Genomic DNA, 24,689 nt, shown 5'->3' with positions numbered 1-24,689 from the left:
TGCGATCGGGTCTGAATGACCCCCATAGTCTAAGACACCAGCGTAAAGTAGATTTCATGGACGGTAGTTTGCCTGACTGCTATAATGTCACAGAACATATTGATTTGGTCCTCAGTGACGTAATCGTTCTGTCTTATTTCTGTAATAAGATCCATGACAAAAGAAAATTAATATGTTTTCATTTAATTATTTTATTATTCCTAAATGTCCTCATGAATATATTAAACAGCTCAATCACAACATAGATTGTAGATGTGTGTTATTTGGAACTCTGTGAAAGTGACATCACTGACACCGGAGGTAGGGGTCAGAGTTCATACCATCTGCCAACATGATGACATCATCATCCTTTATTTTTTTTATTTTATTTTTATCAGCAGTCGAGTTTATATTCTAGATCAGGGAATAGCCAAACCGGTCCTCAGATCTACCAGCAGTTCATGTTTTCTAGACCTGTTTTCTGCCTATTTCACTTTCAGGCCTTTGTTTTCTCATTGTGTAATCTGATCATGTAAACCAACATTCATGACTGTGTCACTGGGAACTCGCGGCTTTAGGTGAATTAATGATGTCAGTATATCTCATCCTAGTGAATCTAAATAAATACCTTTAGGCGTTGCTTTCCCTTAATGCACGGCAGGTACAGGTGTGGAAGCTGAGGACTGCCTCGTACGCTCTTGCCCTACGTGCAGCATGTGGAGAAGTAAACACTTGGGACATTTATATAAAGAGAAATAAAAACTTCACAAAGTATAGAGCATTAAATCCATGTGCAGTGACCGGTCACTTGTTATCCTGTTCTGTGATGGTGGTGCAAGGTCTCTGTAACACACAGCCAGTAAGCTGGCAATTGGTTGCACCATAGACACTGAGGATGGGAGAGGGGCAACTGCACAATAAGTGGAGCTCCTCCATACACCTCACCGATGTATGGAGGCGATCTCCATCCACTGCCTGGGAACAGCTGTGCGACCACCCCTCTCGCAGCCTAACCCTAACCCACCCCTCCTGCGGCCTAACTCTATCCCTCCCTTCCCGAAGCCTAACCCTAACCCTCTCCTCCCACATACTACCCTTAGCCCTCCCTTCCCACATTATACCCTTAACCCTCTCCATAGAGTACCCTTAACCCTTCCTTCCCACATACTACCCTTAACCCTACTCTCTCACATTCTACCCTTTACCCTCCCTTCCCATAGACTACCGTTAACCCTCCCTACTCACAGCCTAGCCCTAACCTCCCCACAGCCTAACCCTGCCGTCCCACAGACTTCCCTTAACCCACGCCTCTCGCAGCCTAACCCTCCCCTCCCATTGACTACCCTTAACGCTCCCTTCCCGTAGCCTTAGCCTAACCCTCTCCTCAACTCCCCTTCCGCAGACTGCCCTTAACCCGTCCCTTCTGCAGCCTAAATGTAACCCTCCCCTCCTGCAGCCTAACCCTAACCCACCCTTCCTACAACCTAACCCTAACCTTTCCCAACCCGCAGCCTAACCCTCCCCCTAGTGTCTAACCCTAACCCCAAGGCCAGTACATTCGGGATCCGTAGGGATTCTGACCATCAGGATCCCACTGTCGGGATCCTGGGTGAAATCCAAGGAAACAGGTTCTTGTCTCCTTTGGGTTATATCACACGTAGGGTCTTATGGCATGCTATCTATCATGGCGTTGCTTCTTCCTTACCCCCCTGCTCTTTTCATTTACCTTCCATCCTCAATGTGGAACTAATGTAGTCCTTTCTATAGTTGGCAAGGCAGGATCTCCGTTCCAGGACTGTCCTCCCAGTTCTGGAATTTACCACCTCTAGTAGTATATTGTCAGAGTAAATAGAGCCACACCCACGTGACGATTCTGCCCTAGAGCCCCAAAATTGACCTTTTGCCCTATCTCTGTACAGACGAAGGTTAGTAAATCGGACCCGGATCACATCTGGTGCTGCTGAGCCTGATAGTGGGGTCTGAAGTAGAGCACACAGGCTGCTGGCACATGAACCAACATGTGCAATGATTATATTGCTCTCAATACGTTCATTATCAGCCGTCATTTTCTGGCCACACAGGATGATGCTACAGTGTGTCACAAATAGAAATTCACATAGATTCATTCAAACACTGTCAACAATGCACGTATCCTCCCACTTATCATATCTGGCATGTATTGTGACTGACTCATTGTAATAGAGCCGCATGCACTTATGCATTCCACATGTTTCTCCTGTGTGGAGTTCTGCTTGGAGCTGGGGTGAGATCAGCATAGGAACCACTAATACTAACTCTCGGCTGTAAAAAGAGCCCTGTAAGAACATAGTATACGTCGTGCGTAGTGAATAGGGTATCCGGACTCCAGGTCATGGAAAAAGGTCGACATGAGTTTTTCACGATTTTTTTCTTTTTTTTCATACTTAACGATCCACGTGGACTACGATTGGAACGGTAAAGTGTGCTGAACGAAGCGGTAGCGGAGCGAAGGCACCATGCCCGAAGCTGCTAGGGGACGCGGTGCACTAATTGGGGTTCCCGGTCACTCTACGGAGAAAACGACACCAAAAAAACATAAAAAACTCATGTCGACCTTTTTCCATGTCGACCTTGTTCCTGTCGACCTTTTGTCCATGTCGACCTTTTGTCCATGCCGACCTAATGTGTGTCGACCAATTGGCGTCGACCTAAGGTGTGTCGACCTTTGTGCTGTCGACCCTCAGTCCCAGACCCGTGAATAGAGGGAGAGAGAAGTTCAGGAGAAAGTTCCAAAATAAAATCCATTTCACTTTAAAGGGAGCTTTTTGGCAGTACGTCCTCTTTCTCCTCTGCTGCAGATTTAGGACCCCCCACTGTGGCACCAGCCATTTCTTGTTCTGGAATAAGGTTTCGTCAGATGAGTGAGAGACAGAATGCTCAGAATTATGGCATGGTATGTGAGAAACGAGTTGTAAAAACCCAACACCTCCCCTTTGCTCCTCCCTTCTCTGCTTCAGGAGACCAATTCTCTTGGCACAGGATTCTGGATCTAAAATAAGATGTAAGACGAGGTGGGAAGTGACTGATGTACTCTCACCAGCGCCGTTTGACACTAAAAACTCACCTTGTCATGTAGTAAAGCAGATAACGTAGAGAAAAATCACCTTTCTCTATGTTATCTGTAAACATCTAACAATTTAGCCGTCACCAAACTATTGTATGGCGAATATGCGCAGTGGAGCCAGCCGGGAGGTGAGATACAGCGCATCAACACTAGGGTGACGCACTGTGGCGCTGGCAGGGATCGCTGGAGGGGTCCCCCACTCCGGCGGCCGAGATGTTAATACATCTGGTCACTACTACTTCCTGGGAGGAGCAGAAAGCTATGCAGCGGCACGTTCAGTTCCGCTATAGTACATTTAGCCCTGATTGCCTCCATTTTTTAATCTTTCGAATGCCATGCAATTGAACTTGGACGTCCACTTTCCGTTTCAGTGGTACTGGAACAAAATCAATTTCTTTCCACCGATTTAAATAATTGTCAGTCCTTAATCCTGATTGGTTACAGCTCCTCATCTAATATACATGTTCCAGACCTTCCCGATTTGGATCCCTCTATGTTTTTAAATAGTTACTGCACTCTGCGTCACTCTTTATTTGGACACATAAGTGACCCAGGTTCCACCTTCATCTTCTTCAGCGTGCCATTCAGGGTCATGGCTTAGCTATCCCTAAGTTCAAACAATATTACCTAGCAACCTGTCTTGCTCGATGTGTGCTCAGGAATGGCCCTTTTGAGCACAACACAAGCACTTATTTTTGTATAGTTTGTCACGTCACGGTTTTTTGTTTGGGGTTTAGGTGAGACCCTTATGGGCCACCCTCTCCCCTAAGTTGCCGAGGCCCTCTCCTTTTGGGGAGGGCCAGAGGCTGTATTCGATCTCCAGGGGGAAGCTTCAGCCAAGGTTGGGGATACACGAGGGTCCCTCTGCACTTCGGCAAGGGGGGACCCACAGTCCCGGGTCACGTGACGAAACGCGTCAGGACTCCTTCCTTGTAGTCACTGAACTGAGCACACCTTTAGAAATACTTTTGCAACAGCCCCGCTTCATTGGTTCTAACAGCGGGACCTGTGCGGTCGGGGACAGCGGGCGGCCGGCATACGGGATCTGTACAGCAGCCTCGGGTCAGCTACCCCAGTCTTCCCTTTGCCCTTGGTAGACGACGCACGTCCAGGGAGTGCAGGAGGAGACCCACGTGCAGTGGGAGCTTCGCGGCTGAGTATAACTGGCGGACCGCACACCTGTCTTCTCTCCGGTAATCTATAGCGGGCGGCGCTCGCCCGGAGAAATTGTGGACACAGACGCTAGCGGGACTATGTGGCTTATACAGTCATTCAAGCCATCTACTTTCCAGTTATATATCCTGCTGGGGATACGCAATATATACCCGAGGACGCTCGGGTTTTCCGGCCACATTGGAGAGGTAATAATAGATATGCTTATTGTTTTATGTTGGCTCTCTGAACTTTGAGGTATCCTCACAAACGGCTTCAATATACCTCTGAGTCTCCAGTCATAAACAGCAAACATTGCATCTAATAAACACTGTATCCAAATAAGCAGGAATAATTACTATACAACAATACTTGCTACAGTGTTGCATATTTATTGAGAAACTGCCTGCTACATTTTGAACTATAAGTAGCTATTCATTTTATTCCACAGTCTCCGTTATAATCATTGGATTATTATATTTAAATTGTGTGCTCTTATATTCACATTCTTTCAGTGACAACAGGGTTAGCACATTGTGCATGTTTTACGATCTGTCTTAAAGAAAGAGTATTTTTTATATTTTTTCTTAATAATAAATATATTTTTAATGTTCAATGACTCTTTGGTTGTTTTCAAGACCTCGATAATATAAATGACATGAGCGCTTCTATTTTTCTCTTTTCTTGTTCTAAAAAACTATAGGAGTTCACACATCTCCTTATAGAGGCGAACGTGCATTTAATATCATCTGTCTGTGATTAGGATAGTTTGATGAGCAAAACTATACACAGGCGCAGCACAATTTCTTTGTTGTGTATACCTTTTTCCCCTCAGCAGGCCTTTTGGCTCTGAGGGGTAGGGGAGTAATGGGGCCCTTCTCCTTTTGGAGAGGGTCCAAGAACCTATGCCCCCAGCACGTTTGTTCACAGACACCTGGGTGATGAAGCCACGCACCTCAGGCTTCAAGTAAAAAAAAAAAAAGTGTGGTGGGATGGTATCAGTCACCTCTCTGCTCTGGCTCCCCTGGACTACGCAACCTACAGCCAGCCCACCATCTCCCACTCCCTGTTTGGCATATAGCAAACGCTACGTTTAAATTGGGCCCCGAATCCCTCATCCCTCACTTCAGTAACAATGAGTCTCTGCTCCAGACCTCTCCCTACCTGTCCGCTGGTATGTCTCAGATGGTCTTCTACCAAGGGTTTGGTGTCCACGGAATAGTGATCTGCACGAGAGGGATCTTGGGGAACCACTGGAAAACAAGGACTGGGAGGACATTAGACATGATGCCACTTCCAGTTCTTCATATGGGGTACGGTACAAAAAGTTGACATGCATGATGTTGGGATACGGTCATTAGATAGACAACACTTAGGTCGACAGTCATTAGGTCGACCACTGTTTGGTCGACATGCATTAGGTCAACATGAACAAGGTAAACATAGAAAAAGGTCGACATGAGTTTTTCAAAAAATTTAATTTTTCTTTTTACTTTTTCATACTTTACGATCTACGTGGACTACGATTGGGAATAGTAACCTGAGATACCTTGCCCGAAGCATACGAGGGGACACGGTGCACTAATTGGGGTTCCCCGTCACTTAACGAAGAAAACGACACCCAAAAAAGTAAAAAAAAGTAATGTCAACCTTTTTCCATGTCGACCTAATGACCACGTCAACCTAATGCATGCCGACCAATAGTGGTCGACCTAATGACCCATACCCCATGATGTCAACAAGACATGTCGGCATATTGACTGTGTGGCTTTCATACTTAACATTAAATCCTAACTGCAGCCTTACCTTTTCCCTAATATTGGCTGTAGACATTCTGCAAGTGCCGACGTGTTGAATGTCGCCATTCTGAATATATACCCTTTAGGTGTCCTTATAAAACAAAATGCTTGTAAGCTGCTGCACAGATGGTGCTTTGTTCCCCATCGGTTACATACATTCCCAGCACAGATCCCCAGTAGTCGCTGGATAGGTTGGGCTCGTGTATTTTTCTGCTTGTCGTTCTTCAACAAATAAAGTTGTTCTTGTTTTTTTTGTTTTTTTTTAAGCCACGCTAATGGTTAATCATAGTGCCCGTCTGGCTCTGCCGTACAGCCCCGGGGCACCGCAAAATGCAGCCAAATCGTACAGTTCTCACCCACTGAGATAACTATCCCGCACCTTCTTACCTAAAGGATTGTCTAAACTATGGATCCTTCTGAATTCAAACACATTAGTGCACAATTATAGAAACAGCGCTTTTTAATTTTTAAAAACCATTTTATTATGGGGGTTTTTTGTTTGTTTGCCCAGTCCGCAATGCTTCTGCTATACTGTGTTTTATGTTGTCCAAAGATTGGCGTTAATGTGCTGCACTTTATTTGTGTAATAGGAAAGCATTGCCTGATGTACAGGGTGCGAAACAGTCATTATAGCTAGCGAGATACCCATATATATGTTTACATCATGTATATGGTTAAGACCTCTATAAATCCTTCCAGACGGCAGTGAAGGAACGGTATCGCTTTCAGCGGCTGTTTTTATTCATGTTTATCAGTGACTGGTTCAATTATACATAATGTGGCAGCACTTATTTGCTGGGGGACGTTTATGAAAATATGAATAATAAGAGACTGGACGAACACAAATCCTTAAAACTTGCACTGAGTGTTTCTGTAGTACAGTGCGCCTTTCCTTCCGCAGGTCTGACCGTGCACAGCGCACACAGGCGTCAGTGACGGGTTTGCAGTGTTTCCTAGGGAACCATAACACTGCACTTTTCCAGGTCTCCTCACAGAACCATAAGTGATATAATTAGCACCGCCTGTTTCTCATTTACTGGCCCGTTTATCATTAAGTATTTACTGCTTATTCCACCGAAAAAACACTAATTTCTCTTACGTCCTAGAGGATGCTGGGGTCCATATTCGTACCATGGGGTATAGACGGGTCCACCAGGAGCCATTGGCACTTTAAGAGTTTAACAGTGTGGGCTGGCTCCTCCCTCTATGCCCCTCCTACCAGACTCCGTTTAGAAAATGTGCCCGGAGGAGCCGGTCACAGCTAGGGGAGCTCTACAGAGCTTTTTTAGAAAAGTTTATTTCTCTGACGTCCAAGTGGATGCTGGGAACTCCGTAAGGACCATGGGGAATAGCGGCTCCGCAGGAGACTGGGCACAAAAGTAAAGCTTTAGGACTACCTGGTGTGCACTGGCTCCTCCCCCTATGACCCTCCTCCAAGCCTCAGTTAGATTTTTGTGCCCGGCCGAGAAGGGTGCACACTAGGGGCTCTCCTGAGCTTCTTAGTGAAAGTTTAGTTTTAGGTTTTTTATTTTCAGTGAGACCTGCTGGCAACAGGCTCACTGCATCGAGGGACTAAGGGGAGAAGAAGCGAACCTGCCTGCTTGCAGCCAGCTTGGGCTTCTTGGCTACTGGACACCATTAGCTCCAGAGGGACCGAACACAGGCCCAGCCTCGGAGTCCGGTCCCAGAGCCGCGCCGCCGGCCCCCTTACAGAGCCAGAAGCAAGAAGAGGTCCGGAAAATCGGCGGCAGAAGACATCAGTCTTCACCAAGGTAGCGCACAGCACTGCAGCTGTGCGCCATTGCTCCTCATACACACCTCACACTGCAGTCACTGAGGGTGCTGGGCGCTGGGGGGGGGCGCCCTGAGCAGCAATAAAAACACCTTGGCTGGCAAACATACATCACATATAACCCCCAGGGCTATATGGATGTATTTTAACCCCTGCCAGAATCCATAAAAATGCGGGAGAAAAGTCCGCGAAAAAGGGGCGGAGCCTATCTCCTCAGCACACTGGCGCCATTTTCTCTCACAGCTCCGTTGGAGGGAAGCTCCCTGGCTCTCCCCTGCAGTTACTACACTACAGAAAGGGGTTAAAAAAGAGAGGGGGGCACTAATTAGGCGCAGTATTAATAAAACAGCAGCTATAAGGGGAAAAACACTTCTATAAGGTTATCCCTGTATATATATAGCGCTCTGGTGTGTGCTGGCATACTCTCCCTCTGTCTCCCCAAAGGGCTAGTGGGGTCCTGTCCTCTATCAGAGCATTCCCTGTGTGTGTGCTGTGTGTCGGTACGATTGTGTCGACATGTATGAGGAGGAAAATGGTGTGGAGGCAGAGCAATTGCCTGTAATGGAGATGTCACCCCCTAGGGAGTCGACACCTGAGTGGCTGAGCTTATGGAAGGAATTACGTGACAGTGTCAGCTCTTTACAAAAGATTGATGACATGAGACAGCCGGCTACTCAGCCTGTGCCTGTCCAGGTGTCTCAAAAGCCATCAGGGGCTCTAAAACGCCCGTTACCTCAGATGGCAGATACAGACGCCGACACGGATACTGACTCCAGTGTCAACGATTAAGAGACGAATGTGACTTCCAGTAGGGCCACACGTTACATGATTGAGGCTATGGAAAATGTTTTACATATTTCTGATAATACCAGTACCACTAAAAAGGGTATTATGTTGGGTGAGAAAAAACTGCCTGTAGTTTTTCCTGCATCTGAGGAATTAAATGAAGTGTGTGATGATGCGTGGGTTTCCCCCGATAAAAACTGTTAATTCCTAAAAAGTTTTCTCTGACGTCCTAGTGGATGCTGGGAACTCCGTAAGGACCATGGGGAATAGCGGCTCCGCAGGAGACAGGGCACATCTAAAGAAAGCTTTAGGATCACCTGGTGTGCACTGGCTCCTCCCCCTATGACCCTCCTCCAAGCCTCAGTTAGATTTTCTGTGCCCGACGAGAAGGGTGCACACTAGGGGCTCTCCTGAGCTCTTTGTGAAAGTTTTAGTTTAGGTTTATTATTTTCAGTGAGACCTGCTGGCAACAGGCTCACTGCATCGAGGGACTAAGGGGAGAAGAAGCGAACGCACCTGCGTGCAGAGTGGATTGGGCTTCTTAGGCTACTGGACATTAGCTCCAGAGGGACGATCACAGGTTCAGCCTGGATGGGTCACCGGAGCCGCGCCGCCGGCCCCCTTACAGAGCCAGAAGAGCGAAGAGGTCCGGAAAAATCGGCGGCAGAAGACTTTCCTGTCTTCAGATAAAGGTAGGCGCACAGCACCGCAGCTGTGCGCCATTGCTCTCAGCACACTTCACACTCCGGTCACTGAGGGTGCAGGGCGCTGGGGGGGCAGCGCCCTGAGACGCAATAAATCGATAGAAAACCTTTTATGGCTAAAATAAATGCATCACATATAACTCCTGGGCTATATGGATGCATTTAACCCCTGCCAAAACATACAAGAAAACGGATGATAAGGACGCCGAGAAAGGGGCGGAGCCTATCTCCTCAGCACACTGGCGCCATTTTCCCTCACAGCTCAGTTGGAGGGAAGCTCCCTGGCTCTCCCCTGCAGTCACTACACTACAGAAAGGGGTTAAAAAAGAGAGGGGGGCACAAATTAGCGCAGTATAAACAATACAGCAGCTATAAAGGGAAAAACACTTCTATAAGGTTATCCCTGTATATATATAGCGCTCTGGTGTGTGCTGGCAAACTCTCCCTCTGTCTCCCCAAAGGGCTAGTGGGGTCCTGTCCTCTATCGGAGCATTCCCTGTGTGTGTGCTGTGTGTCGGTACGTTTGTGTCGACATGTATGAGGAGAAAAATGATGAGGAGACGGAGTAGAGTGTCTGTAATAGTGTTGTCACCCCCTGGGGGGTCGACACCTGAGTGGATGTACTGTTGAAATTGCGTGACAGTGTCAGCTTTGTATAAAAGACAGTGGTTGACATGAGACAGCCGGCTACTCAGCTTGTGCATGTCCAGACGTCTCATATAGGGGCTCTAAAGCGCCCGTTACCTCAGATACAGACGCCGACACGGATACTGACTCCTGTGTCGACGGTGAAGAGACAACCGTGATTTCCAATAGGGCCACACATTGCATGATTGAGGCAATGGAAAAAGTTTACACTCTTCTGATAATATAAATACCACCAAAAAAAGGGGTATTATGTTTGGTGAGGAAAAACTTCCTGTAGTTTTCCTGAATCTGAGAAATAAAATGAGGTGTGTGATGATGCGTGGGTTTCCCCCCCGATAACAATTGATAATTTCTAAAAAGTTATTGGCAGTATACCTTTTCCCGCCAGAGGTTAGGGTGCGTTGGGAAACACCCCCTAGGGGGGATAAGGCGCTCACACGCTTGTACAAGGGCTCTACCCTCTCTGGAGATGGCCGCCCTTAAGGATCCTGCTGATAGAAAGCAGGAGGGTATCCTAAAATGTATTTACACACATACTGGTGTTATACTGCGACCAGCAATCGCCTCAGCCTGGATGTGCAGTGCTGGGTTGGCGTGGTCGGATTCCCTGACTGGAAATATGATATCCTAGATAAGGACAGTATATTATTGCCTATAGAGCAATTAAAAGATGCATTTCTATATATGCATGATGCACAGCGGAATATTTGCCGACTGGCATCAAGTATAAGTGCGTTGTCCAATTATACCAGTAAAGTGGTCAGGTGATGCGGATTCCAAACGGCATTTGGAAGTATTGCCTTAAAAGAGGGGATGTACCCCAGGTCGCCTCTCAAAATAAGACGCCGTATTATCAGGCGCAGGCCTGGTTGGCAAGCGGACAAAAGGGTTCCTCTTTTCTGCTCGTGACAGAGGGAGAGGAAAATGGCTGCAGAGATCAGCCAGTTCCAAGGAACAGAAACTCTTTTCCGCCTCTGCCAAGCCCTCAGTATGACGCTAGGGCTTTACAAGTTCAGGCACGGTGGGGTCCCGTTCTCAATGAATTTCAGTGCGCAGTGGGCTCACTCGCAAGTAGACCCCTGGATCCTTCTGGTAATATTTCAGGGGTACAAATTGGAATTCGAGACGTATCCCCCTCGCCGTTTCCAAAGGTCTGTTTTACCGACGTCTCCCGCTGACAGGGAGGCAGTTTTGGAAACCATTCACAAGCTGTATTCCCAGCAGGTGATAATCAAGGTACCCCTCCTGCAACAGGGAACGGGGTATTATTCCACACTATTGTGGTACCGAAGCCAGACGGCTCGGGGAGACCGATTTTAAAATCTAAAATCTAAAATCTTTGAACACTTGCATACAGAGGTTCAAATTCAAAATTGAGTCACTCAGAGCAGTGATTGCAAACCTGGAAGAAGGGGACTACATGATGTCTCGGGACATCAAGGATGCTTACCTTCAGGTCAAAATTTACCCTTCTCACCAAGGGTATTTCAGGTTATGGTACAGAACTGTCGCTATCAGTTCGGACGCTGCCGTAGGGATGGTCCACGGCACCCCGGGTCTTTACTGAAGTAATGACCGTAATGATGATATTCCTTCGAAGGAAGGGAATTTTAGTTATCCGTTACTTGGACGATTCCCTGATAAGGGTAAGATCCAGGGAACAGTTGGAGATCGGTGTAACACTATATCAGGTAGTGTTGCGGCAGCACGATTGGATTCTCAATATTCCAAAATCGCAGCTGGTTCCGACGTCTTGTCTTCTGTTCCTAGGGATGATCCTGGACACAGTCCAGAAAGAAGGTGTTTCTCCCGGAGGAGAAAGCCAGGGAGTTATCCGAGCTAGTCAGGAACCTCCTAAAACCGAACCAAGTCTCAGTGCATCAATGCACAAGGGTTCTGGGTAAAAATGGTGGCTTCCTATGAAGCAATCCCATTCGGCAGATTCCACGCAAGACTTTCCAGTGGAACCTACTGGACAAATGGTCCGGGTCGCATCTTCAGATGCTTCAGCGGATAACCCTGTCACCGGGGACAAGGGTATCCCTCCTGTGGTGGTTGCAGAGTGCTCATCTTCTAGAGGGCCGCAGATTCGGCATTCGGGACTGGGTCCCGGTGGCCACGGATGCCAGCCTGCGAGGCTGGGGAGCAGTCACACAGGGAAGGAATTTCCAGGGCTTATGGTCAAGCCTGGAGACATCTCTTCATATAAACATTCTGGAACTAAGGGCCATTTACAATGCCCTAAGTCAAGCGAAACCCCTGCTTCAGGGTCAGGCGGTATTGATCCAATCGGACAACATCACGTCAGTCGCCCACGTAAACAGACAGGGCGGCACGGGAAGCAGGGGGGCAATGGCAGAAGCTGCAAGGATTCTTCGCTGGGCGGAAAATCATGTGATAGCACTGTCAGCAGTGTTCATTCCGGGAGTGGACAACTGGGAAGCAGACTTCCTCAGCAGACACGACCTTCACCCGGGAGAGTGGGGACTTCACCCAGAAGTCTTCCACCTGATTGTAAACCGTTGGGAAAAACCAAAGGTGGACATAATGGCGTCCCGTCTAAACAAAAAACTAGACAGATATTGCGCCAGGTCAGGGGACCCTCAGGCAATAGCGGTGGACGCTCTGGTAACACCGTGGGTGTACCAGTCAGTGTATGTGTTCCCTCCTCTGCCTCTCATACCAAAAGTACTGAGAATCATAAGAAGGAGAGGAGTAAGAACTATACTCATGGTTCCGGATTGGCCAAGAAGGACTTGGTATCCGGAACTTCAAGAGATGCTCACGGACGAACCGTGGCCTCTACCTCTAAGAAAGGACCTGCTCCAGCAGGGGCTTTGTCTGTTCCAAGACTTACCGCGGCTGCGTTTGACGGCTTGGCGGTTGAACGCCGGATCCTGAAGGAAAAAGGCATTCCAGATGAAGTCATCCCTACCCTGGTCAAGGCCAGGAAGGACGTAACCGCAAAACATTATCACCGCATTTGGCGAAAATATGTTGCGTGGTGGGAGGCCAAGAAGGCCCCTACAGAGGAATTTCAACTGGGTCGTTTCCTCCATTTCCTGCAAACAGGACTGTCTATGGGCCTAAGATTAGGGCCCATTAAGGTTCAAATTTCGGCCCTGTCGATTTCTTCCAAAAGGAACTGGCTTCAGTGCCTGAAGTTCAGACATTTGTAAAAGGGGTACTGCATATACAGCCTCCTTTTGTGCCTCCAGTGGCACCTTGGGATCTCAATGTTGTGTTGAGTTTCCTAAAGTCACATTGGTTTGAACCACTCACCACTGTGGACTTAAAATATCTCACATGGAAGGTGACGATGCTGTTAGCCCTGGCTTCAGCCAGGCGTGTGTCAGAACTGGCGGCTTTATCATATAAAAGCCCTTATTTAATATTTCATTCTGACAGGGCAGAATTGAGGACTTGTCCTCAATTTCTACCTAAGGTGGTTTCTGCATTCCACATGAAGCAACCTATTGTGGTACCTGCGGCTACTAAGGACTTGGAGGATTCCAAGTTGCTTGACGTGGTCAGGGCCCTGAAAATATATGTTTCCAGGACGGCTGGAGTCAGAAAATCTGACTCGCTGTTTATCCTGTATGCACCCAACAAACTGGGTGCTCCAGCTTCTAAGCAGACGTTTGCTCGTTGGATTTGTAGTACAATTCAGCTTGCACATTCTGTGGCAGGCCTGCCACAGCCAAAAATCTTAAAATGCCCACTCCACAAGGAAGGTGGGCTCATCTTGGGCAGCTGCCCGAGGGGTCTCGGCTTTACAACTTTGCCGAGCAGTTACTTCGTCAGGAGCAAATACGTTTGTAAACTTCTACAAATTTGATACCCTGGCTGAGGAGGACCTGGAGTTCTCTCATTCGGTGCTGCAGAGTCATCCGCACTCTCCCGCCCGTTTGGGAGCTTTGGTATAATCCCCATGGTCCTTACGGAGTTCCCAGCATCCACTAGGACGTCAGAGAAAATAAGAATTTACTTACCGATAATTCTATTTCTCGTAGTCCGTAGTGGATGCTGGGCGCCCATCCCAAGTGCGGATTGTCTGCAATACTGGTACATAATTATTGTTACCAAAAAATTCGGGTTATTGTTGTAGTGAGCCATCTTTTATAGAGGTTTCTCTATTATCATGCTGTTAACTGGGTTCAGATCACAAGTTGTACAGTGTGATTGGTGTGGCTGGTATGAGTCTTACCCGGGATTCAAAATCCTTCCTTATTGTGTACGCTCGTCCGGGCACAGTATCCTAACTGAGGCTTGGAGGAGGGTCATAGGGGGAGGAGCCAGTGCACACCAGGTGATCCTAAAGCTTTCTTTAGATGTGCCCTGTCTCCTGCGGAGCCGCTATTCCCCATGGTCCTTACGGAGTTCCCAGCATCCACTACGGACTACGAGAAATAGAATTATCGGTAAGTAAATTCTTATTATTAGCATCATACCCCTTCCCGCCAGAGGATAGGGCACGTTGGGAAACACCCCCTAGGGTGGATAAAGCGCTCACACGCTTGTCTCAACAGGTGGCACTACCGTCCCCGGATACGGCCGCCCTTAAGGAACCTGCTGACAGAAAGCAGGAAAATATCCTAAAAATGTATATACACTCACACGGGTGTGATACTGCGACCAGCAATCGCCTCAGCCTGGATGTGCAGTGCTGGGGTGGCTTGGTCGGATTCCCTGACTGACAATATTGATACCCTAGATAGGGACAGTATATTACTGACTATAGAGCATTTAAAAGATGCATTTCTATATATGCGTGATGCACAGAGGGATATTTGCCGACTGGCATCAAGAGTAAGTGCGCTGTCCATTTCTGCCAGAAGAGGGTTATGGACAAGACAGTGGTCAGGTGATGCTGATTCCAAAAGGCATATGGAAGTATCGCCTTATAAAAGGGAGGAGTTATTTGGGGTAGGTCTAACAGACCTGGTGGCCACGGCAACGGCTGGGAAATCCACATTTTTACCCCAGGTAGCCTCTCAACATAAGAAGACGCCGTATTATCAGGCGCAGTCCTTTAGGCCCCATAAGGGCAAGCGGGCAAAAGACTCCTCATTTTTGCCCCGTGGCAGAGGGAGAGGAAAAAGGCTGCAGCAGAAGCCATTCACAAGCTGTATTCCCAGCAGGTGATAATCAAGGTACCCCTCCTACAACAGGGAAAGGGGTATTATTCCATGCTGTTTGTGGTACCGAAGCCGGACGGCTCAGTGAGACTTATTTTAAATCTGAAATCCTTGAACACTTACATACAAAGCTTCAAATTCAAGATGGAGTCACTCAGAGCGGTGATTGCGAACCTGGAAGAAGGGGATTATATGGTGTCTCTGGACATCAAGGATGCTTATCTCCATGTCCCAATTTACCCTTCTCACCATGGTACCTCAGGTTTGTGGTACAGAACTGTCACTATCAGTTTCAGATGCTGCCGTTTGGTTTGTCCACGGCACCCCGGGTCTTTACCAAAGTAATGGCCGAAATGATGATACTCCTTCGAAGGAAGGGAGTTTTAGTTATCCCTTACTTGGACGATCTCCTGATAAGGGCAAGATCCAGGGAACAGTTGGTAGTCGGGGTAGCACTATCTCAAGTAGTGTTGCGGCAGCACGGTTGGATTCTCAATATTCCAAAATCGCAGCTGATCCCGACGACACGTCTTCTATTCCTAGGGATGATCCTGGACACAGTCCAGAAAAAGGTGTTTCTCCCGGAGGAGAAAGCCAGGGAGTTATCCGAACTAGTCAGAAACCTCCTAAAACCAGGCCAAGTGTCAGTGCATCAGTGCACAAGGGTCCTGGGAAAAATGGTGGCTTCCTACGAAGCAATTCCATTCGGCAGATTCCACGCAAGAACTTTCCAGTGGGACCTGCTGGACATGGTCCGGATCGCATCTTCAGATGCATCAGCGGATAACCCTGTCACCAAAGACAAGGGTGTCTCTCCTGTGGTGGTTGCAGAGTGCTCATCTTCTAGAGGGCCGCAGATTCGGCATTCAGGACTGGGTCCTGGTGACCACGGATGCCAGCCTGCGAGGCTGGGGAGCAGTCACACAGGGAAGAAATTTCCAGGGCTTGTGGTCAAGCCTGGAGACATCACTTCACATAAATATTTTGGAGCTAAGGGCCATTTACAATGAAAAGAGGGACTGAGGGGGGAGCAGTGTCCGCCGTGCGGGGTCTGAGTCACTGTCTCCTCTGACTGGACACTGAGCTCCAGAGGGGATAGATCGCTCCCAGCAGCATGCCACCACCCCCTTACAGAGCTGAAATGTGGCGAGTGAGTCATCAGCTCCCTAACAAGCAGGGAGCCGATGTGAAGGTGGCAGCTACAGGATAGGAGCGCAGTACTAACTGCGCTCCGGGGAGCTCAGCAGTACTTAGATGCGGCGCTGTGAGGGGCGCCCTTAGGTGCAGCGCCTGAGCCGACGCCTTAACCTTACACTAACCAGAAAGCCAGTCGCGGTCCGCGGATCTCAGCCAGCACAAAATCCTCAAGCCAGTATAATCTAAGAAGAGCGGGAAGACAGCGCCATTAAGGGGACGGAGCTTCTCAGAGCGGACCCAGCAGCGTTCAGCGCCATTTTCCTGCCTGCAGACACGCTGCCAGTGGAAGAGCAGTCCCTCCAGAGCACCTCCAGCTATCTGTATGGTACCAGGGTGTTGTAGAAGGGAGGGGAGGCTGTGTAAAGACTGTGTCACCTATTAAGGGACACAGCCAGCGCTGGTTAAGAGTCTCCCTGTACCTATATAGCGCTGTGTGTGGGTTGGCTCCAATCTCTGTGTCTCTCTGCCATTCTTGGGGGGAAACTCTGTTGCCCTGCACCCTGTGTGTATGTGGGGTGTACAAGCAACCATGTCTAGAGACTCTGTCTCATATGCTGCAGAGGATATATATTCTCAGGAAGATCCCATCCCATGTAATCAGGATTGCACTGTTGTTGCGCAGATCCCAGCTAGAGAACCAGAGTGGTTAACCTCTCTTAGGGGGGTTATTTCTCAGATTTCTAAAAGGGTTGCTAGGACTGAGCATGCTACTCAGGTATTGCAGTCTTTATAGCAGTATGGTCAGATACTGCTCCCTCGGGGCCCCCTGCGGTACATTCTCACAAACGTGCTCTAGCCCAGATTGTGCAGGATGACACGGATACCGATTCTGACACAGCAGACGGTGATGGGGATGTGTCGAGGGGGTCGGCATCACTTGTTATGGGGGTGCAGTTGATGATTGAGGTCATGCGGGATGTGTTACATATTTCTGACACACCTCCTGAGCAGGTTGAGGAGGCCTTTTTCACGGACAGTAAGAAAGCCCCTCTCACCTTCCCGGCATCTAAGGAATTAAATGCTATATTTGAAAAAGCCTGGGAAAACCCGGAGAGAAAATTCCAGATCCCTAAAAAGGTTGTGGTTGCTTTTCCCTTCCCGGAAAATGATAGAAAAAAATGGGAGTCTCCGCCTATAGTTGACGCCTCTGTCTCTAGGCTCTCAAAACAGGGTGGTCTTACCAATCCCGGGATCTACCGCGTTGAAAAACCCGGCAGATCGCAAAGTGGATGGTACGCTCAAATCCATTTACACGACCTTAGGGGCTAAACTGCGGCCTACTGTTGCCTGTGCATGGATTTCAAAAGCTATAGCAAAGTGGTCAATCACTCTGCAAGAGGACTTGACTACGATGGAAAAGGGTGACGTTGATTTATTTTTACGTAACATACAGGATTCTGCAGGGTTCCTGGTAGAATCCATGAAGGATCTGGGTTCCATGGCTGCGGGGATCTCCTCCATGTCTGTCTCGGCTCGCAGGGGTCTCTGGCTGCGCCAATGGTCTGCGGGCTCGGAATCCAGGAAAAGTGTGGAGAGCCTACCCTATACAGGTCAGGCTCTGTTTGGGGAGGTGCTGAATGCGTGGATTGCTGCGGCTACAGCGGTTAAGTCTCCTTTTCTCCCCTCAGCTGCACCGGCTACGAAGAAGCCTTTTACTCCCAACGCGTCACAGTCCTTTCGGCCCACTAGGCCTAGAAAGAACAAGCCCTCTCACATCTTCTTTAGAGGTGGTCGTGCTAAATCCAAAAAGCCTGCTCCCGCAGGTTCCCAGGACCAGAAGCCTGCTTCTGGTATCTCAAAGTCCTCAGCATGACGGTGGACCGCAAAGCCTGGAGGAAGGTCAGGTGGGAGCAAGACTCCGGCATTTCATCCACGTCTGGGTGTCGTCTGGCCTGGAACCCTGGATACAGGATATTGTGTCCAGGTGGTACAGACTGGAGTTTCAAACTCTCCCACCTCTCAGATTCTTCAAATCAGGCTTGCCGGCTTTGCGGCAGACAGAGCTATTCTACTGGACGCTATCCGAAAATTGATAGTGTCAGAGGTCATTGTTCCAGTTTCACCTCATCAGTTGACCAAAGGTTACTATTCAAACCTTTTTGTGGTTCCGAAGCCAGATTGTTCGGTAAGGCCAATTCTGAACTTGAAATCTTTGAACCCTTATCTCAGGGACTTCAAATTCAAGATGGAGTCTCTGAGGGCAGTTATCTCAGGACTGACGGAGGGGGAGTTCCTGGTGTCCCTGGACATCAAGGATGCGTACCTCCACATTCCCATTTGGTCGCCGCATCAGTCTTATCTCAGGTTTGCACTGTTAGACGATCACTATCCGTTTCAGGCACTGCCGTTCGGTCTCTCCACGGCACCGAAGGTCTTGATGGCAGAGAAGATGGTTCTCCTCCGCAAGCAGGGGGTAAACATAATTCCGTATCTGGACGATCTGCTTAACAAGGCATCGTCCAAGGAGAAGTTGTTAAGATCCATTGCTCTCACGACGCATCTGCTCAAGGAGCACGGTTGGATTCTGAACCTTCCAAAGTCTCATCTGGAGCCGACAAAGAGGCTGTCTTTCCTGGGGATGATCTTCGATACGGAGGTGCAGAGGGTGTTTCTACCGGTGGAGAAAGCGTTGGTGATTCAAACCATGGTTCGGGATGTCTTGAAGCCTGCCAGGGTGTTGGTTCGTCAGTGCATCCGCCTTCTGGGGAAGATGGTTGCCTCCTACGGGGCTCTGCAGTACGGAAGGTTTCATGCTCGCTCCTTTCAACTGGATCTCTTGGACCAGTGGTCGGGATCTCACCTACCCATGCACCAGAGGATACGTCTGTCTCCGAAAGCCAGGATTTTTGCACCTCTGGTGGCTACAACTACCACACCTTCTGGAGGGCCAAAGGCTCGGAGTCCAGGACTGGATCCTTCTAACCACGGATGCAAGTCTAAGAGGTTGGGGAGCAGTCGCTCAAGGGGAAACCTTCCAAGGAAGGTGGTCGAGTCAGGTGTCCCTTCTTCCGATAAACATCCTGGAGCTAAGGGCCGTATACAACGGCCTTCAAGCAGCACACCTTCTACAGGATCGGGCTGTTCAGGTACAGTCGGACAACGTGACCACAATGGCCTACATAAACCGACAAGGTGGAACGAAAAGCAGGGCTGCAATGTCGGAGGCGACAAAAATCCTCCTCTGGGCAGAAAGGCACGCTGTAGCGATGTCGGCAATCTTCATTCCGGGAGTAGACAACTGGGAAGCGGACTTCCTCAGCAGACATGATCTCCATCCGGGAGAGTGGGGCCTCCTCCCAGAGGTGTTCGAGGAGGTAACCAGTTGGTGGGGGGTTCCTCACATAGACATGATGGCCTCCTGCCTCAAGAAGAAACTGCAGAGGTACTGTTCCAGGTCGAGGGACCCACAGGCAGTGGCGGTGGCGCACTAGTAACGCAGTGGGTGTTCATGTCAGTGTATGTATTCCCTCCACTTCCTCTAATTCCAAGAGTTCTACAACTTGTAAAAAGAACAACATTTCTGGCAATCCTCATTGCTCCAGACTGGCCAAGGAGGGCTTGGTACGCAGATCTGCTGGATCTACTGCTGGAAGATCCAAGGCCCCTACCTCTTCGAGAGGATCTTCTACTGCAGGGGCCGTTCGCTTATCAAGACTTACCGCGGCTACGTTTGACGGCATGGCGGTTGAGCGCCAGATCTTAGCTCGGATGGGTATTCCGAGCGAGGTTATTCCTACCCTGATACCGGCTAGGAAGGGGGTAACGTCTAAACATTACCATCGAATTTGGAAAAAATATGTGTCTTGGTGTGAATCCAAGAAATTTCCTTCGGTGGAGTTTCAACTTGGACGTTTTCTCCTTTTCCTGCAAGCAGGTGTGGATATGGGCCTGAGATTGGGCTTTATCAAGGTCCAGATCTCAGCTTTGTCCATTTTCTTCCAGAAACAATTGGCTGTCCTCCCTGAGGTTCAGACCTTTTTGAAAGGGGTTCTGCACATCCAACCTCCCTTTGTGGCACCAACAGCACCATGGGACCTTGTTGTGGTGTTGCAGTTCCTGCAATCGGATTGGTTTGAGCCTCTACAGGAGGCTGAAATCAAGTTTCTCACTTGGAAGGCGGTAACTTTGTTGGCCTTGGCTTCTGCTCAGCGTGTGTCGGAATTGGGGGCTTTGTCCTATAAAAGTCCCTATCTGGTCTTCCATGAAGATAGGGCGGAACTCAGGACTCGTCCACAGTTCCTTCCTAAGGTTGTGTCGGCTTTTCATATCAAGTAACCTATTGTGGTGCCAGTGGCTACTGACTCCTCAATTGCTTCAAAGGCCTTGGATGTTGTGAGGAGTTTGAAGATTTATGTGAAGAGGACTGCTCGTCTCAGGAAATCTGACTCTCTGTTTGTCCTCTATGATCCCAAGAAAATTGTGTGTCCTGCTTCTAAGCAGTAAATTTCTCGCTGGATCAGGTTCAGCATGCCTATTCTACGGCAGGATTGCCGTGTCCAAAATTGGTTAAGGCCCACTCTACTCGTAAAGTGGGTTCTTCCTGGGCGGCTGCCCAGGGTGTCTCGGCCTTACAGCTTTGCCGAGCAGTTACTTGGTCTGGTTCGAACACGTTTGCTAAGTTTTACAAGTTCGATACTTTGGCCTCTGATGACCTCAAGTTTGGTCAAGCAGTTCTGCAGGAGCCTGCGCGCGCTCCCTCACGTTCTGGGAGCTTTGGTACATCCCCATGGTACTAATATGAACCCCAGCATCCTCTAGGACGTAACAGATAATAGGATTTTAATTAGCTACTGGTAAATCCTTTTCTTGCAGTCCATAGAGGATGCTGGGCGCTCGCCCAGCGCTTCTTTATCCTGCAGTGGTTATTTGGTTCAGTACTACCTGGTTCCTAGGTAAGTTCTGTGCTCGTTCCTGTTTCAGTACTGTTTCAGCTGTTGCTGAGTTCTCCGGCCTGTTGGCCGGATTTGCCTTGTTGCGTGAGCTGGTATGAATCTCGCCACTATCTGTGTATTTCCTTCTCTCGAAGTATGTCGTCTCCTCGGGCACATTTTCTAAACTGAGTCTGGTAGGAGGGGCATAGAGGGAGGAGCCAGCCCACACTGTTAAACTCTTAAAGTGCCAATGGCTCCTGGTGGACCCGTCTATACCCCATGGTACTAATATGGACCCCAGCATCAAAAGGATTTACCGGCAGGTAATTAAAATCCTATTTTTCAGGGGGTAACTGCGAACGTTTAGTATTATCCCCATGTATGATGAAGCAAATTCCCGACACCAGCTCCAGCCTCCTAGCTTGACCCCCACAGCTAACGCCATCTGAAGATGGCATGAGCCCGTTGTAGCTTTTTGGGCTGCACATTGCAAAAGTAACCGGAGGAGGGTTCCTATCGAACCCTCCGCAGCAATGGCTGCCGTGCATGTGTGGTCAGCGGACCACGCAGGAATCCCGCCACCGGACGCAACATATCGCCGGAACGTCACGGTGTGTGTGTGCTGCGTTGTAATCTGCCCGTTGTAATCGCATCCTGTAGTACGATATCGGGCGCTAATATCGCACCCAGATTGCATTGCAAATGTGATTATTGATAAATAGCCCCCACAGTCATTAATGAATACAGCTGTGCTTCGGCAGAGAGCATGGAAAACATGTCCTGTTAGGGTTGACTGAGTACTGCCAGTACATCATTCTGCTACTGCTTTGGACACACTTCAATCCCCCTTATAGTATATATTAGAACTTGGGGGCAGATGTATTAAGCCTGGAAAAGTGATAAGCCAGTGATAAGTACAAGGTGATAGCGCACCAGCCAATCAGCTCCTGACCGTAAATTTACATATTGAAGCTGATTGGCTGGTGCGTTTAACACCTTGCACTTATCACTGGTTTATCACTTCCTTATCCCTTCTCCAGGTTAATACATCTGCACCCTTATCCTTTAAACCACACAGGTACATCCTGATGTACGATTTGTTGCCTTGTTCAGCTGCCTCATAGGGACACCTGCCCCTCATACAGGTGGGCTGGCCGTTAGCCCAGGTGTTTTTACTAATCTCATTGAACTGTTGTATGGGGAGATCCTTAAGTCCTGACATGCTGCTGAGTATGGATTTGGGAATGAAGTACAACCTGCAGTAATTGACAGGAATGAGTGATCCAATTGCGTCACTGCATACACAGCATGTGTTGGAGTTTTCATAGAGAGCTGTCCTGGCCTCAGGTTGCATCACTTTCCCAGGTAAACCCGACTAGACAGGGCTGGACTGATCTGCCTCTACGCCTCGCACACAACCTGAGCAAACAAGAGAGCACCTGCATCAATTACCTGCTGCGTGTCGGTGTGCGACTGAAGGTAATGCTGATCCCACTCCATCAATCCTTGCTGTAGGCATCGGGCGCTCTCACTGCAGTGTGTCTCAGCACAGCGTTCTTGGGCATAGAGTGTCAGCTCTTTCGGCAGGTTGCTGTAATATTATTAACCTCTTGGTGTTGTATTTTATTTGGACTTTCTTGTTGCGGTATAAAACTGACTCCATTTAAAATGTTTTTTTACATAGTCTGTAGGAATATAAAGCTGCAGCAATGGTCTGAGGAATAACTTGTGCTTCCAGACTTTGTTACGAATGCTTGACATGAATGAACTGTTAGGAATGAAGATGTGATTTTTGCTGTGATCCCTGCATTGCTCTCTTGCTGAGGCTGCGTGCTGCTTGTAACGGTTTAGAAGCCTGCCTGTGAATTATATTGTTAGAATCCGTGCCCTATATGTTATCGTGGGTTTAGGCCCCCACACATCAGTAATCACAAAAAAATTTTTGCAGATTCTGAATCCACCAATCTGCACCCATACTGCAGATCTCAGATATGTTTCAGTGGTTTGCAGATCATTTTCAGCAAATACAGATCTGACAATCTTGAAAGGCTCATCCGTTTTCTAGAAACGTTCTGCAAATTTGCCGATTGTTACCATACACTAGCAATCTACAGCCCCTATTCATCTGTGAAATCCAACGTGTTGGACAACCTGATTTACCAATCCCGACAGATTGGTCTGAATCTGTAAGCCCCATACATTGCAGATTTATTTACACAATTGTCTGCAAATTGCCCCAACTGATTGCTTATGTGCGGGGGCCTTTAGGTGTAACATCAGTGTATATATAACAGACAGGTAGAAGACTTGCATCTTCATGGTGTAAGTACCTCTGATATACCTGTATCCCCCCTCCATGTCAGTGGCTTAACGCAAATAGATTTCTGACTTCTTTTTTTTTTTTTTTTTTAAGATGCAAAAATGTAGATATTGTAAATAAGCATTCATCCAGTCACTCATTTTAGGAAAGGAAAGTGCGAATGGATTTAGAGTTTTCAGTAGTTCTGTGATCCCTGTACTAACTAAAAGGACAAACAACTGACCGTATTGCAAACAGCAGTTGCCGCTCATACAGTTTTAAGAGTGCATAAAGAGACAAAAAGCTCAAACAATGTCTGTTACTATCGTGTGACATCACCAGCCTTATGCATCTGACATCACTGGCCCAGTGTGTCTATAAATCTACCAATCAACTGGTTGTACAGTGAGTTTCTGTTACCTGATAGGCTGGAAAGCCTGATGCACACCCTTTCCAATGACAGAGGGCGACTGAGGTATAAGAATGCATTGCGGTTTCCGTTCTTGGAAGGATAGCAAATACAGCGTGCCGCTGTAAAGAGATGATGTAAATAGTTGTACTCCTATCTGTTGTTAATGCCCGGTGACCTTTGTAACAGCTGTCAGCTGGGAAGAGTCATTGGGTGCTGTAGGGAGCGGCTGTGTCTATGTCATAGACACCATAGCAGTTAAACACTTGTCTATGCTTTTAGGGACTTTGGAGACCCCATAACGCGCTGTTAGTAAAACACCTATATTTCTCTCTAAAAGTAGTTATTTCGCTCTCAGGGGGTAATTCTGAGTTGATCGCAGCAGCAAGTTTGTTAGCAATTGGGCAAAACCATGTGCACTGCAGGTGGGGCATATATAACGTGCAGAGAGAGTTAGATTTGGGTGGGTTATTTTGTTTCTGTGCAGGGTAAATACTGGCTGCTTTATTTTTACACTGCAAGTTAGATTTCAGTTTGAATACACTCCACCCAAATCTAACGCTCTCTGCACATGTTACATCTGTCCCCCCCCCCCCCTGCAGTGCACATGGTTTTGCCAAACTGCTAACAAATTTGCTGCTGCGATCAACTCAGAATTAGGCCCTCAGTGCGCTGCAGAAAGCGTCGCTGCGTGAAACCTTTACATACGCTCTATGAACGTTCACTTACTATGTGCCACCAGTTTTTAAGGCAAAACCTCCTGCATTATTTTTTTCTGTTCTTTATTGCACCTAATGTAGTATCATACATGA

The 24,689-nt window shown here is 48.2% G+C and overlaps 1 protein-coding gene across 12 annotated transcripts in view; it reads left to right on the top strand.

Moving 5' to 3' along the window:
- FAM118B (family with sequence similarity 118 member B) overlaps positions 1-24,689 on the top strand; it is a 112,008-nt gene that overhangs the window by 32,939 nt on the left and 54,380 nt on the right. Inside the window, exon 1 of one of the 12 annotated variants that reach the window (XM_063943693.1) lies at positions 22,582-22,648. The exons of 10 other annotated variants lie outside the window; for them this stretch is intronic. The gene's annotated coding sequence lies outside the window, so the exon portion shown is untranslated. Of the gene's footprint in view, positions 1-22,581; positions 22,649-23,991; positions 24,015-24,689 lie in introns of those variants that run through there. One more of the 12 variants, XM_063943694.1, reaches the window with a different exon arrangement.

Source organism: Pseudophryne corroboree, chromosome 10, assembly GCF_028390025.1.
Source record: "Pseudophryne corroboree isolate aPseCor3 chromosome 10, aPseCor3.hap2, whole genome shotgun sequence".
In the NCBI taxonomy this organism is placed as follows: Eukaryota; Metazoa; Chordata; class Amphibia; order Anura; family Myobatrachidae; genus Pseudophryne; species Pseudophryne corroboree.
The sequence above is the reverse complement of the archived record's forward strand: the minus strand, read 5'-3'. Positions and strand labels throughout refer to the sequence as shown.